General features: G+C 45.9%; 1 protein-coding gene across 1 annotated transcript in view; it reads left to right on the forward strand.

Annotated features, from left to right (window-relative positions):
• Positions 1-61: 61 nt before the first annotated feature.
• The window catches only part of RALA (RAS like proto-oncogene A), a 35,379-nt gene continuing 22,526 nt past the window's right edge, over positions 62-12,914 (forward strand). Inside the window, 1 exon segment of the mRNA XM_040069107.1 lies at positions 62-127. The gene's annotated coding sequence lies outside the window, so the exon portion shown is untranslated.

Below are 12,914 nucleotides of genomic sequence, written 5' to 3' on the forward strand. Positions count from 1 at the left end.
GGGCCCGCGCGCGCCGCCGGCCGTGCGCGCGGGGGCGGTGCCAGGGCCTTACCTCGCGCGCCCCGCCCCTTCCCGCGCGCTCCTCGGGCGGGCAGCGGAGCGCGCGCCGCCGGCACCACCGCCGCAGGTGAGCCGGGGGCGCGCGGGCCGGGCTGGGCCGGGGGGAAGCCGCCGCCACCGCGGCCGCCGAGGCTGGGGCCGGGGGGAACGCAGGGAACCGGCTCCGCCCGCACCAGAACAACTCTCCGGCGTGAGGGGAAGGTGCCGTGCGGGCGGGGGCTTACGGCGGCTCCGTGCCCGCCGCTCTGCGCCGCCCGGGAATTGGTGTCGTGGTGCGGCTGCCGCTCCCGCCGCCCCCGGCCAGTGGTGTGCGCCTGCCGGCCCCACCCCGGGGTGTGGGAACGGGCGGGCGGCGCCCCGAGCCTCCTGTGGGGACCCGGTGGCCACTCCCTGAAGGTTACGGGCGTCGACCTTGGCGACCTCTGTTCCCCGCGCCCGTTGCGGGGAACGGGGGGAGGGGCGGTGGGGCCACAGCGAGGGTCCGGTCGCCTGTTGCGGCGGGGGCCGGATGCGGGTCCCCGGGGCTGCGGGGCGGCGCCGCCCCTACCTGCGGAGAGCGGGGTGCGGCCGCGGCTGCACCTCGAACAAAGGGGCCGCGCCCCGGGGCTGGCGGGGAAGGGGTTCGGGGCGATCACCCACCGGCCCGGCGGTACCAATCGGCGGCCGCGGCGCCATGGTACCGGAAACCCCGTGCGTGTATGTGGGCGCTGCGGCTCTCGTCTGAGTAAGAGCAGGGTTTCTGTAATATTGAATTGCTGCCGGCTTTCATGTGCTGGGCTTTTCTGTAGCTGGTTATGAGCTTGTGTTTGCTTGTAATACGAGGGAGAAGTACCAAGTATGCTATTAAGTTCCCCAAATAAAAGAACCTTTCGATGCTGACCTGTTTAGTTAAGTAAGCGATTTGGTGTTTACATTTGGGTTTCTTTTAAGTGGAAGTTAATAGCTTCAGCTCCTTCCCCTTAATTGAGTCTTTAAAATGAAAATGTTAAGTGGGCCATACCTATTCAAAGAGTCACCTGGAGAGCGATCTGTGTATTTGTTTTGTAGCATCCATAAACATCCTGGCAGAAAGATTTCCAAAAATGTGGGTTTTTTTTCAGAATGACCCTAATGTTTTGTTTCACGCTTGCATTTCCAGTTCCTATTGGAAAGCGACTTGCATTCTTTACAAACATTACATTTCCACAAGTGGAAGCAATGAATGCCTCTGCTGGCATTTCAGTGTCTGGAGATAGTTTTATGTTCAGATCTCTCCATAACCTATCGGTTGTTCTTTGTTTTTTCCACTGAAAGTTAAACTGAAAAGAGAGGAGCTCCTGAGAGAGGGTCTGGACTGGGAGAAGGTACTGCTCTTCTGTTAGTTTTCAGGGTAATTGATAGTGATTATAACTGGATTCTTAATTAAAAACCGTCTTATTTTCAGCGGACTTATTAATCTAATAGCATGTACCTCAACATTTAAGTCCTGGGAAACTGTTAGCATTCTTAATAGAATGAAGAACAGCTGTTTGATATGTCAATCTCTGATGTAGAGTTAAATCCTTCAGTCTATGCTTGTGTGACAGGTTGTCAGATATTTTTTGTGGGAACCTACAAATGATAGAAATTTTAGGGATAGATAGTCCTAGTATTTTCTGTAGAAATAGGAGAAAATGATGCAGTGTTGCACAAAAAGATCAAAAAAACCCCCTTCAGTCCTCTGCATGAGAGATCAACTGTGAGGTTAAAGAATAATGTCTTTTTTTTTTGATCTTAAGGAGGGAATCTTTAGTCACGAAAGTGAAAACTGGAATGTGTCCTAGCTGTGCGTTCTTTATCTGTCACCTGTGGTCACACACTCTTTAGATAAATATCCCATAGAAATAGTAGGCTATTGAGGGGAAAGGATGGGCATGGGGAAGTGGGGCAGGAGGGATGTGGCTGTGAGAATAAGGCAGTGCTGGATAAAGGCAATGAAGGAGGAGCACAAGACTGTTAAATAAGTGTAGTTTGGAGGCCTTGCAGTGGACCATGTATTCAGACTGACTTCCAGTTTCCATAAGAGCAGTTATGTTCTTAACCTCAGCTACCAAGTCATGCACTGACATCCCTCTATATACTTTTTCTGAAGGATTTCTGGAACACCTGAAACAGAGGTGTTCCATCTAAGAAGTGGTTTTGCTCCTGTTAAATTTCAAGCATATCTGACTTGGAAGAAGATAATTGCTGAGGCGAAAGATGCTGCTGCCTTAGAAACTGATGGCAGTCTCCGATATCAAAGGATACTGTAGATACAATGTCTTATGTAAAAAGTCATTTAGGCGCTGCATTTCAGCCAACTGACACCAGCATTTTTGCTGCAGTTTTACAACAGAAGATGAAATAATTACGTGAGAAAAATCTTTTAACTTTGTGATTAGATTTGGTTGCTTTGCCACTCTAGTGAGTGCTGTAGGAAATAGTCATCCTGGGAATCAGTGGCTGATAACATGTCTTTTAGACAGGGAGTTCCCCACCCCCTTGAAAGTGCTTATAGCCATCTCCCAGTAAACTTCTAATGGCTCCAAGCTATTAAAATGACTTTGCATCTAAATTGAAATCTGTTCTATGTGAACAAGGTAGTTTGGTAGGCTCGTGACAGCATTCTTTTGAAAATACTGTAGCCTGCCTGCCTCAAACACACAATTACAGGACAACTGTGTTAAACCGCCTTTTTACACTTAAAAGAATTTATGTGAGGAACCAAGTAAATAGAACAATTAGTATTATGTATGTCCACTAAGTGTTCTACAAAATATTTTACATTTTATAAATTGCTAAGTAGGGAAGAAATTGTTATATTTTATTAGTCCATTGCAGTACTTCAAATCAGCTCTCAGGATAGTTATAAAAAGTTATTTTTAAGGCTTACTGTCTGCAGGATCTGAAATTGGTTATAGTCCTTGTGGATATAAATAACTTAGAGTCACTTTATAGCAAATGTACCTTGCAGACCAGGGGATTATTAAATCCTGTTTTGCTACTCATCCTGTTTTCTTAACTATTGTGAGTCAGAGTCAGCACCTAAAGCCCAAGGATTTATTTTTTATGGTTACAGCTGCTTGTTGAATCTCTTTGGTAGTTGTGCACCCCATAACTATTGGGTTAGGCTTATAGTCTGGAGCCTTAGGGACTCTTCACAGCAGGAAAAAAATTCTGAAATTCCCACAGGAAAAACAGTATTTGAAAAGTAGGAACAAGTTGGAAAAAAAATGTATAGATTAAGTAATGCTGCCTTAGAATGAACCAATGAGAGCATTCATTGTCTTTGCCCACAGGGAGGCTTAGTATTTACTGGTCATTTTTTGTTTAGATTTGGGTTGTCTCTGTCAAAATTCCCATTACCTTTGGGACAACAGATTGCCAACACTGAAATGTCCAGGCTCTGCACAGAGGGGGAATAATGGAGAAAGGTATTTGGAAGATGTTAGATGACATAGACAGTTACTATTGAGAATTCAAAGTAAGCTGTGCTGTAATCAGTTTATAATGGAGAGGAATGCAAAGAAGGTAGAAGAAACAAGAGATGTAGAGTTGGTTGCATAGTAACTCTGCAATTGTTACTTTAGTGGAATTGATGATACGTATTTTGTGATATTAGCTCCTTAGTTGAAGTAATTATAATGTATATTGAATTCCTACCAGTAAAGTTAATGCACTGTATTTTTCTCTATAAAAGTATGTTTACTACATCATTTGATGCAAAAGTGTGGAAATGTCTGGTGCAGTGGCTCACAAGGTTTCATTAAAAATTGGCACGTAAATATACTGTATGACCAAGCAAGTATTTCTGCAAATTATGGAAAATGCTATTTATGAAGGCACTTTTCACCTGTGCTTAGCAGTTGTGCAGTAGGGATCAGCCATGCATTCAGTCCTTGGTACCTGTTTCATTTTACTCCCTGAAATACTAATTTAATAGCCTTCTATACTACTGTAAGACTTGATCTTTAACTCTGATCCTTGTTTCTGAGAGTCTGAGAATGCTCTACATATAGCACCCACATACAGACAGGCAGAACTGTTTCTGTCAACATGAAAGAGATTGCAGTAAACCTGGAAGTATTGCAAAAATGAAATAACTATGAAGAAAATAAAAACCCAACTATGTGTGGTACACTCCTTCTCTTTGCTAGTACTCCCATTCAAGCCTATCAGACGGTGTAAAGGAACTCTGTCATTTTAACATGTAGCAGTGTAGTCCTGTTGGTATAGCTGTGTTGTCTCCTGACAAGGCTTTTAACGTGGAAGTATTTAATACCAGCAACACTTTTCCCAGTGGGATTTATTTCAGACCTCACAATAAAAGAAATTATACAGACAGGAAAACAGTGTTAATGTGACAAATGTCTGCAGGCGTGCTATGTCAGTCGCAAATGCCACGCTTGATGGGTGAGGTCATACAATGGGAGATGTTTGAGCTGATGGACCCGAAGGCCCTACTCAAAGCAAGGCTGGTAGCAGCTCATCATTAACTATGTCACTGTTACCCTTGGAGATCAAAGTTAGCAAAATCAGTGAATCCAGTCACTGAATCCAAGTGACTGTTGTGTGGAAGAGCTGTTTTGGGATGACACCGCTAAATCATAAAGTTCTTGCACGCTTAAACACCTGAATTAATTTCACCTATGTAGTGTAACATGGAAATAAGCTTCATTCCAATCCTCAGAACGCTCGTATTTTAAAAAGTAACATTGCATGTCGCTAGAGGACACGAAAAGAATAATACTCACACAGTAAGTCATCAGGGCAAAAAGAACAGAAGCTTACTTACTTGACCTCACTTATTTAGATTGTGGACAGTGACCAGGGATTGGAGAATAAGGTTGCCATCTCTCCACCCCACTGGCCAGACTAGAAGTCCATCAATTGTCCCTCATCAGAGAGGAATGCGAAAACAATCACTTTATGTTACAATCCATGAGAAGACTCCACTACAAAACTGTAAACAATCAGAAGGCTAAAAGAATATGACAACACTTCACCCTTTTTTCCATTAAAAAAAGAAAAAAGAAAAATAAACAATGTTCAGTGTCTGCTTGTGGAGGGACCATTGGAGTGATCACTCGTGTTGTCTGCATCTGAGTCATCACTCGATGGTTCATCCACTTGATGACTTTCATTTTGGTTACGGTCTCCAGCTTGCCTGTTGGCCAGATTTTTCCTCTGCAGTCGCAGGTCAGGATGAACACACTTCACAGGTACCCAGCGTACCCCAATATCTGTGGATACACACGCATACCCACACCCCAAAGTGATAAGGTCTTAGGGACCTTCCCACTGTTTGGTGACTAAATTCCGCACCCGAACCTTCGCTCAAGGCTGATGCGTCTTGTCCAAAGCCTGTAACGAAAGATGATGGTTCAAAATGACAGGATTATTGGAATTCTGTGGCACCATAAAGTGATTGATGGTAAACAAAGCTTTTGCCAACCGACTGTGCGGGGTTTTGTCCTGCATTCCCCGTTTTTGTTTTTGAAGAACCAGCTTTAGAGTACCATGAGCACATTCTACAATATCTTGACAGAGAATGAGGGATACCAAACTTGTGTGACACACTCCACAACTGCAGGAACTGCTGCACCTTCTGTGAGGCATAAGCTGGACTATTGTCGGTCTTGACAGCAGAAGGTATGCCTAGAACGGCAAAGGCCTGCCTCCAGTGGGCAATGACATCACGGGTCTTTTCTCCAGTGTGAGCAGAGGCCCACATCGCAGAGGAGAAAGTATTGACAGTGACATGCACATACTTGAGCCGGCCAAACTTAGCAACTTGGGTGACATCAGTCTGCCAGATCTCCAAGGCCCTAAGGCCTCTGGGCTTTACCCCTGCCAGCAAAGGCGCAGCAAGCGCATGACAGTCGTCGCACAAGTCGACAATGTCAGGGGCCTCAGTTGGCATCAACTGAAACTGCTTCTGCACGGTATGTGCATTCTAATGGAAAAACCCATGCGATGCCTTGGCCTGCGTGAGCGTATCAGGATGAGGTGCAACCCACACTGGGTTAGCCAACTTGTCAGCCCTCGCGTTACCTTCTGCTACAAACACTGGAAAATTGGTATGACTCCTTACATGCAGAATGTAGTATGGATGAACTCGGGCCTGAATGGCACACCACAGGCTCTTCAGCAAATGAAACAAAGCAGCATTGCTGACTTCCTTCAAAACTGAATGACCCAACCACTGTGCTATGTCAGCCACATAGGCGGAATCTGTGACCAAACTGAAAGATTGCTGGGAAAATCTTGGAAATGCCATGACAGCAGCCCTCAGTTCAATCAATTGGGCTGACCCATGCGCATGACCTTCCAGAACCTGCTGCTCAGATCCATCCCTCCAAGTAACAGTGGCCTTGCCTGTCCTTCCCGAACCGTCAGTAAAGACGGTGGGTCCTTGCACAGGCTCCTGACTAGTTTTGGGCCGCAAAGAAATTTCTGTGAATTTTGCCACTTGCAATAGCTTATGGGTGGGCAGATGATAAGTGATCTGCCCAGAAAAGTTTTCCAGAGCACTTTGCAGAGAAATACTGTTTGCAAAGCTCCAGTCAAAGCCCTCCTGCTGTACCGGGAGTACGATCTTTGCGGGATCCGCACCCATCAATTGCAAATACCATTGCTGACATTTGATTTTCAAACGACTGATCAGCTCAAACAATGAGGTTGCCCTCTAATGCGGTTGATGGGGCAGGAGGACCCATTCCAAGACATGCAAGGAATCGGACCATTTGTCACTCCATTTGCCAATGATGCCTGTGGGATGCAAATCTGGAGTGGTAATGAAAACAGTGACATCAACAGAGGGGTCAATGCGATAAACTTGGTGAGCAGAAACAGCTTGCTGAACCTCCTCCAGCACTTGACATGCCTCAGGGGTCAATGTGCGAGGTGACTTCAAGTCAGAGTCTCCCTTTAACAAATCAAACAAAGGAGACAGTTGTGCTGTGGTCAGTCCCAGGTATGGACGCAACCAAGTGATGACACCCACCAATTTCTGGGCATCATTCAGTGTCTTCACCAAATGCACAAATTGCACCTCTTTGTGTTGGACCATTCGTTCCATAATTTTGACCCCCAAATATTTCCAAGGAGGTTGTGACTGAACCTTTTCTGGAGCCACCTGCAGCCCATGAGAATGCAAAGCATTGAGCAACAGAGGCTGTATTCTCAATAATTCATCCTGGGTGGACACAGCCACCAATATGTCATCCATATAGTGATAAAAATGAGCATCAGGAAACTGCTTGTGAACTCCAGACAAGGCTCGGGCCACATACCATTGGCATATGGCTGGTGAGTTGCAACAACCCCGGGGAAGAACCCTCCATTGGTATCGCTGTGCGGGCTCAGCGTTGTTGATACCTGGCACTGAGAAGGCAAATTGCGGTCTGTCATTGGGATGCAAAGGAATTGTAAAGAAACAATCCTTCAGATCCGCAGTGAGGACCAGCCAATCTGTGGGAAGCGTGGTGCGTGACAGCATACCAGCCTGCAACGTCCCCATGCTTTCCATCACAGCATTGACCTTTCGGAGGTCTTGTAACAACTTCCATTTCCCAGACTTCTTGATGCAGAAGACAGTAGTGTTCCAGGAACTGGTAGAAGGCTCCAGATGACCCTGGTCCAACTGCTCCTGAACTAAATCACGAAGGGTGACTAGTTTGTCTTGAGGGAGGGGCCACTGGTTGTCCCAGACAGGTTTGTCCACCAGCCACAGTGTAGGAGGCGTAGGACACTCTGCACCCCTCATTGCAGTGACCCTCACTGAAAATTCGTCCCGATGTGCACCCCCCATGTGGCCAGAACATCCCTCCCACAGAGATTGGTAGGATTTCCAGTTGTGACATGAGGCCAAACCATGGCTGTCTGTCCCTCTGGGTTCATGATCATCACAGGCCTCTGGCACATGTAGCATTACGCTGTTCCTGCCAACCCCGCAACAGGTGTCTGCACCGGATCCAAAGGCCACTCCGAGGGCCAAGCGGCAAGGGAGAGAATCATGATGTCTGCACCAGTGTCAAGGAGCATGCGTAGGTGGATCTCTGGCGGTGTTGCATCAGGGATGGACAGCATACAACCTTCTCAGGATGGTCTTTGGTCAGGACAGCGGTCCAGTAAACCTGAGGCGGCCCAGTGGATCCGAAGCCACAGTTTCCCTGCAACCGATTCTCTGCTCTGCAAACAGAAGACTTAAAAGGCACAAGTTGAACAAGTCTCATCCCTTCGGGGGTAGTGGCAGGGGGGTTGGGTGTGGAAACTATGGCATAAATTTGTCCTGTAAAATCTGCATCAATGAGTCCCAGATGCACCATGATACCCTGCATGGTGGCACTAGATCGCCACATTAGGAAAGCACTCATGCCCTCACCCACAGGACCAAAGGCATCCAGGGGAACTTTGTGCACTTTGCAAGAGTCTAAGACAACCGTTGCTGCTGTGCAGACATTGAGACCTGCTGAGCCACAGGTGCCGGCTGTAAGCCAGCCAAGCAGACCTCCATCAGCATCGGGGCTTGGAGAGAAGTTTGTATTTGAGCGCACCTCCCCTTTGCGCTCTGCCTCCCGAAACACAGTGGAAGCCTGATATCCTCCTGGGAAGGCAGCCGTACCTGCGAAGTCCCATCCCATGGACTCCACAGGAACGGGGCAGATGCCTGACTGGGAGGCACCTCAGTGTCGCCCGATATCACAGTCTTGGCAGCACCAGCAGGGCTAGCACTTGACGCTGCCCTAGCGTTTGTGGGAGGCGATGGCAGCGGGGCCGGACCAGCTGCAGGTCCAGGCAGGGCATGCAAACCTGATGCGGGATGGGGCGGGGCCGGTTTGGGGCTTGCCTTCCCCAATGCAAGAAGGGAAAGGGATGCAGGGAGGGGTGTGGCCTGTGAAGCCGCGGCACCAGCTCTCACTGCTGCCGAAGGCTTGGCTGGCGGTGAGGGGGTGTGAGTGGGCGGTGCGGGAGGGGAAGACACCATAGAGTGGGGCAGGACACAGCGCAGGGCCACCCACGCCGGTCCCTGCACTGCGCGCAGCACCACCTGCCATGCCCGGCGGGGGCAGCACAGGGAGGGGAGCAGCTGGTGCTGCCCCCAGCAGAGTCCCGCTGGTGAGCTGGTGACGCGGAAACCCACAGTGGGCGCCACCTGCTCCACGTGGAGTGAGATGGGCGCCCTGCTTACTGGGACTATGTTTGACAGAAAATCAATCAGAACCCCGCCCTCCGGGGCTTCTGCCACCCCAAGGGGGTGTTTTGTGGCAATGTCACAGTTTGGACATGGTGTCGTCACAGTATCAAGCTCCACAGAGGTGTGGGCGGAGCCAGTGACTCCCCGCCCCCTCCCAGCGCCAGGAAAACGTAGAGGGTGAGCGGCTTCCCCCCACTCTTCCGTCTCCTGGGAGCGGGGGTGGGTGGAGTCGGCACAGCCGGCTCCACAGGACCCCCAGAAACCCGCAGGTGACTGCCCACCTGTCGGTCGGCCAGAACCGACTGGCTGGGGGCCACATCCACCCCCAGGGAACCAAACCCGTGCCCAGGGAAGGAAACGTCCCCCAGTGCAGAGACCTGTGGGGGGAAGGGAGGGGTCCGCCTTGGCTTCCGAGAGAGGATTTCCCTCCACCTCAGCCTCACCATCCAAGCCAGAAGGATTCCCCGCTGAACTACAACTAGAAGATCCATAGCTTGCTAACACCGTGTAATACTGTTTCCAGAATATCACCAACTCCACCATGTCTGCATCGTAGCCTGCAGACAAAATCTGGAGGAAATAATCACCCAGCTTGCTCCAAATCTCCTTAGAGAATGTTTTCTCAGCACTAGGAAAGAAGTCTTGGTCCTTTCCATAAAAATACAACCTCTGAAAATCATTCCCAGACATTGAAACTTGCTTCCTCTCTAGCAAGTTTAGCCAAAGGTCCAAAACTAACATATCATCTGCGGAGAACGCAGGAACTATCATCTTTACAAAGGTACAGGGCAAACCCTAGTTCTCTTAGGAGGGGGGCTTGCCACAACCACAATCCACAGACTGCAGTTCCAAGTCAGGGTTGCCAGATGTTGCTAGAAGACACGAAAAGAATACTACACAGTAAGTAGTCAGGGCAAAAAGAAGGGAAGTTTACTTACTTGACCTCGCTTATATAGATTCTGACAATAACCAAGGATTGGAGAATAAGGTTGCCATCTCTCCACCCCCCTGGCCAGACTAGAAGTCCATCAGTTGTCCCTCAGAATAAGGTTGCCATCTCTCCACCCCCCTGGCCAGACTAGAAGTCCATCAGTTGTCCCTCATCAGAGGGGAATGTGAAAACAATCAATCACTTTGTTTATGTTACAATCCGTGAGAAGACTCCACTACAAAAATGTAAACAATCAGAAGGCTAAAAGATAATGGTAACAATTGCACACTTGTAAGAACTGATTTTTGTAAGGTCAAAGTTTATATTGTCCAAATTAAGAGTTCATTGTAATGCTTCAGTGACTGGTTCAGTAGAGTCATGACTGGTAGCTTAGTGCACTTTTTCATAACTTGAATTCTCTGTTTTTTAATAAGTTTACATTTTTGAAGTTGTCACTGATTTGAAAATGAAATTTATTTTACAATGATGTAGTTTACATGTTGAAGTCGATGATAGAGCATGGGCCTGTATGCGTGTGATTTATTAAAGCATCTTTCTTTACTGGTCCAGGTTTTTTTGTCTGCTTCTGATTAGTCCTGATGTCTTTGAGGTTCCAGGCTTTATATTCAGTGGACATAAAGTGTATAATAAACCAGGAAAACTTAACCTAGAAAGAAAACACTCCACTCTGGACTCCTTCTCTGTAGAGTCCAGTGTTGTCAGTCAGAATTTAAGGAGCAGATGCATTAGACTAAATATCAGAAACTGCTTTCAGTTCAGCAAGTTTGCCATCTAAAATAGTTAGTATTGTAAGGAGGAAAATATAGCTACAGGTAATACTCATAATTAATTTCAGGTATTCTGCAACACCTCAGAGTACCCTATAGGAAGAGACCCACTAATTTGAGATGTGTGAAATGCACATATTTCAAGGAAAAACTTGATTGTTTTTCCCTGTTTAATGAAGACTGATAAGAAAAATAATGAAAAGTTAAGGTACTTACAAAGAATAAGAAGGCTGCTTATCCAAATTATTAATTTGGTTTGCATCATTACTTACTTTGTTTTAATGTATAGTGGAACATAAAGGACTGGTTTAGAAAAAATAACTAAAGAAATATAGATGCATTTGTTTCATAAATATTAAAGAGAGTTAACCAAGTGTTCTTCCAGGTACAGCATTCTTTCTGCAAAGAACTTGTCTCAGGTGTGGTTTTATAATAACAATTAAGCAGGAGAACTGTTGCTGCCATTTGGACTTAGAGGAGTTAAATTCTAGATCTTAATTCAAGATCTGTCTCTATCCTATTCTCACATATTATTTTGATAATAACTTGAATCTTAAGTCATGATTCCAACTTTTTACCCTTGTGCTTCTGCTTTTAGGGGAAAATACTCACTTTTGACCTATATGTGTATATATATATATTCCACATCTTTAATGTCTCTGTGCTTTGTTAAGAAATCCCGTTGCAGACATTGCCAACTGGTTTTTCTTGTGTTGAGAACATGGGAGGTTATAATTTATAGATTGATGGTATTGAAGAGGCCAGTAGCTGATCCACAAAATATTTTAGGAAAGCCTGTGTGCAACTATCTCCCTGTTGATCACTAATATGGGGCATGTAGTTATTAGTTTACTGATGGGCTTAGAGTTACAATTACACTTAATTGTCTAGTGCAGCCACTCACAAAAATGCTGGAATTTCTCAGCTCTTTTTTGCCCAAGAACCAGAGTGAAATACGAAATGTTTCGATTTGAAATAATTATGAAACCTTAGGAGGTCCTGATTTTTGAGAAACTTCTTCACTGTCGTGCCTCTTTAATGTTTTTCATTGGATCTCAATGAGATGGTTGTTTCTTTTTAGGTAACTTTGTTTAGTACGTGTTGAACTTTAGTAGGAGCATATTTTTCTAAATGTGACAGTTAAGCTGTATCTGTTGTATTTGCTGTCTTGCAAGGTTGAATTTCAGTCAAAGCAGATGGATGAATGAAGTAAACTCACTAAAATATTCTCTGCAAGACGCATGAATTAGAACTGAGACCATGTTTGTAACATGGAGAGTTTGTGATTTTCTTCAGATTTTGAAGAGCATTGTAAAAGCAGTCTGAAGATCTAGTTGTCTTAAGAGTAGTTTGGAAATTTTGAGGAAAACAGTCTGTTGTTTGAGGAATGAAGTTTTGTATTGTAATCTTTCTAGTAAGTTTTACTACCATTTTAGGAGAGAAGACTCTTGTTACAAATGTGGGGGAAATACGTTTCTCTGGGGGAAAACTGAAACAGAAACAATGTTTTAGCAAGTACTAGGATTTCTTTTAAGATAGTACGAACCATGAATTCTGACTGGGTTAGGTTTCAGTATTTTATCATATTATAAGGCATAGTTAGATTACATGGGATTTGCAGGGGATATTTTCTGGAATGTTATTCCTGTTTTACAACAAACTAAGACTGGTCATGCTGTCATCTATGAACAACAGGAATGGGTTTTAATAACACTAACTTCTTCAGACTTCATATAGGACTCTGACTGCATATGCATTAAAGTAAAAGAAATAAACTCCTCAAGGAGAAAAGCAGTTAAAGAAAAGCAGACTTCTGTAGTAGTCTTTCCATAGGGGGACTTGCCTTGAAAATAAACTGAATTTAGTCTGTAACCACTGCTGGAATGCCTTTAGCTTTTGCATTTTGTGTCAGGTCATAGGAAGGGAGACACACTTGAAA

This window comes from Hirundo rustica, chromosome 1 (genome assembly GCF_015227805.2).
Source record: "Hirundo rustica isolate bHirRus1 chromosome 1, bHirRus1.pri.v3, whole genome shotgun sequence".
Classification (NCBI taxonomy): domain Eukaryota; kingdom Metazoa; phylum Chordata; class Aves; order Passeriformes; family Hirundinidae; genus Hirundo; species Hirundo rustica.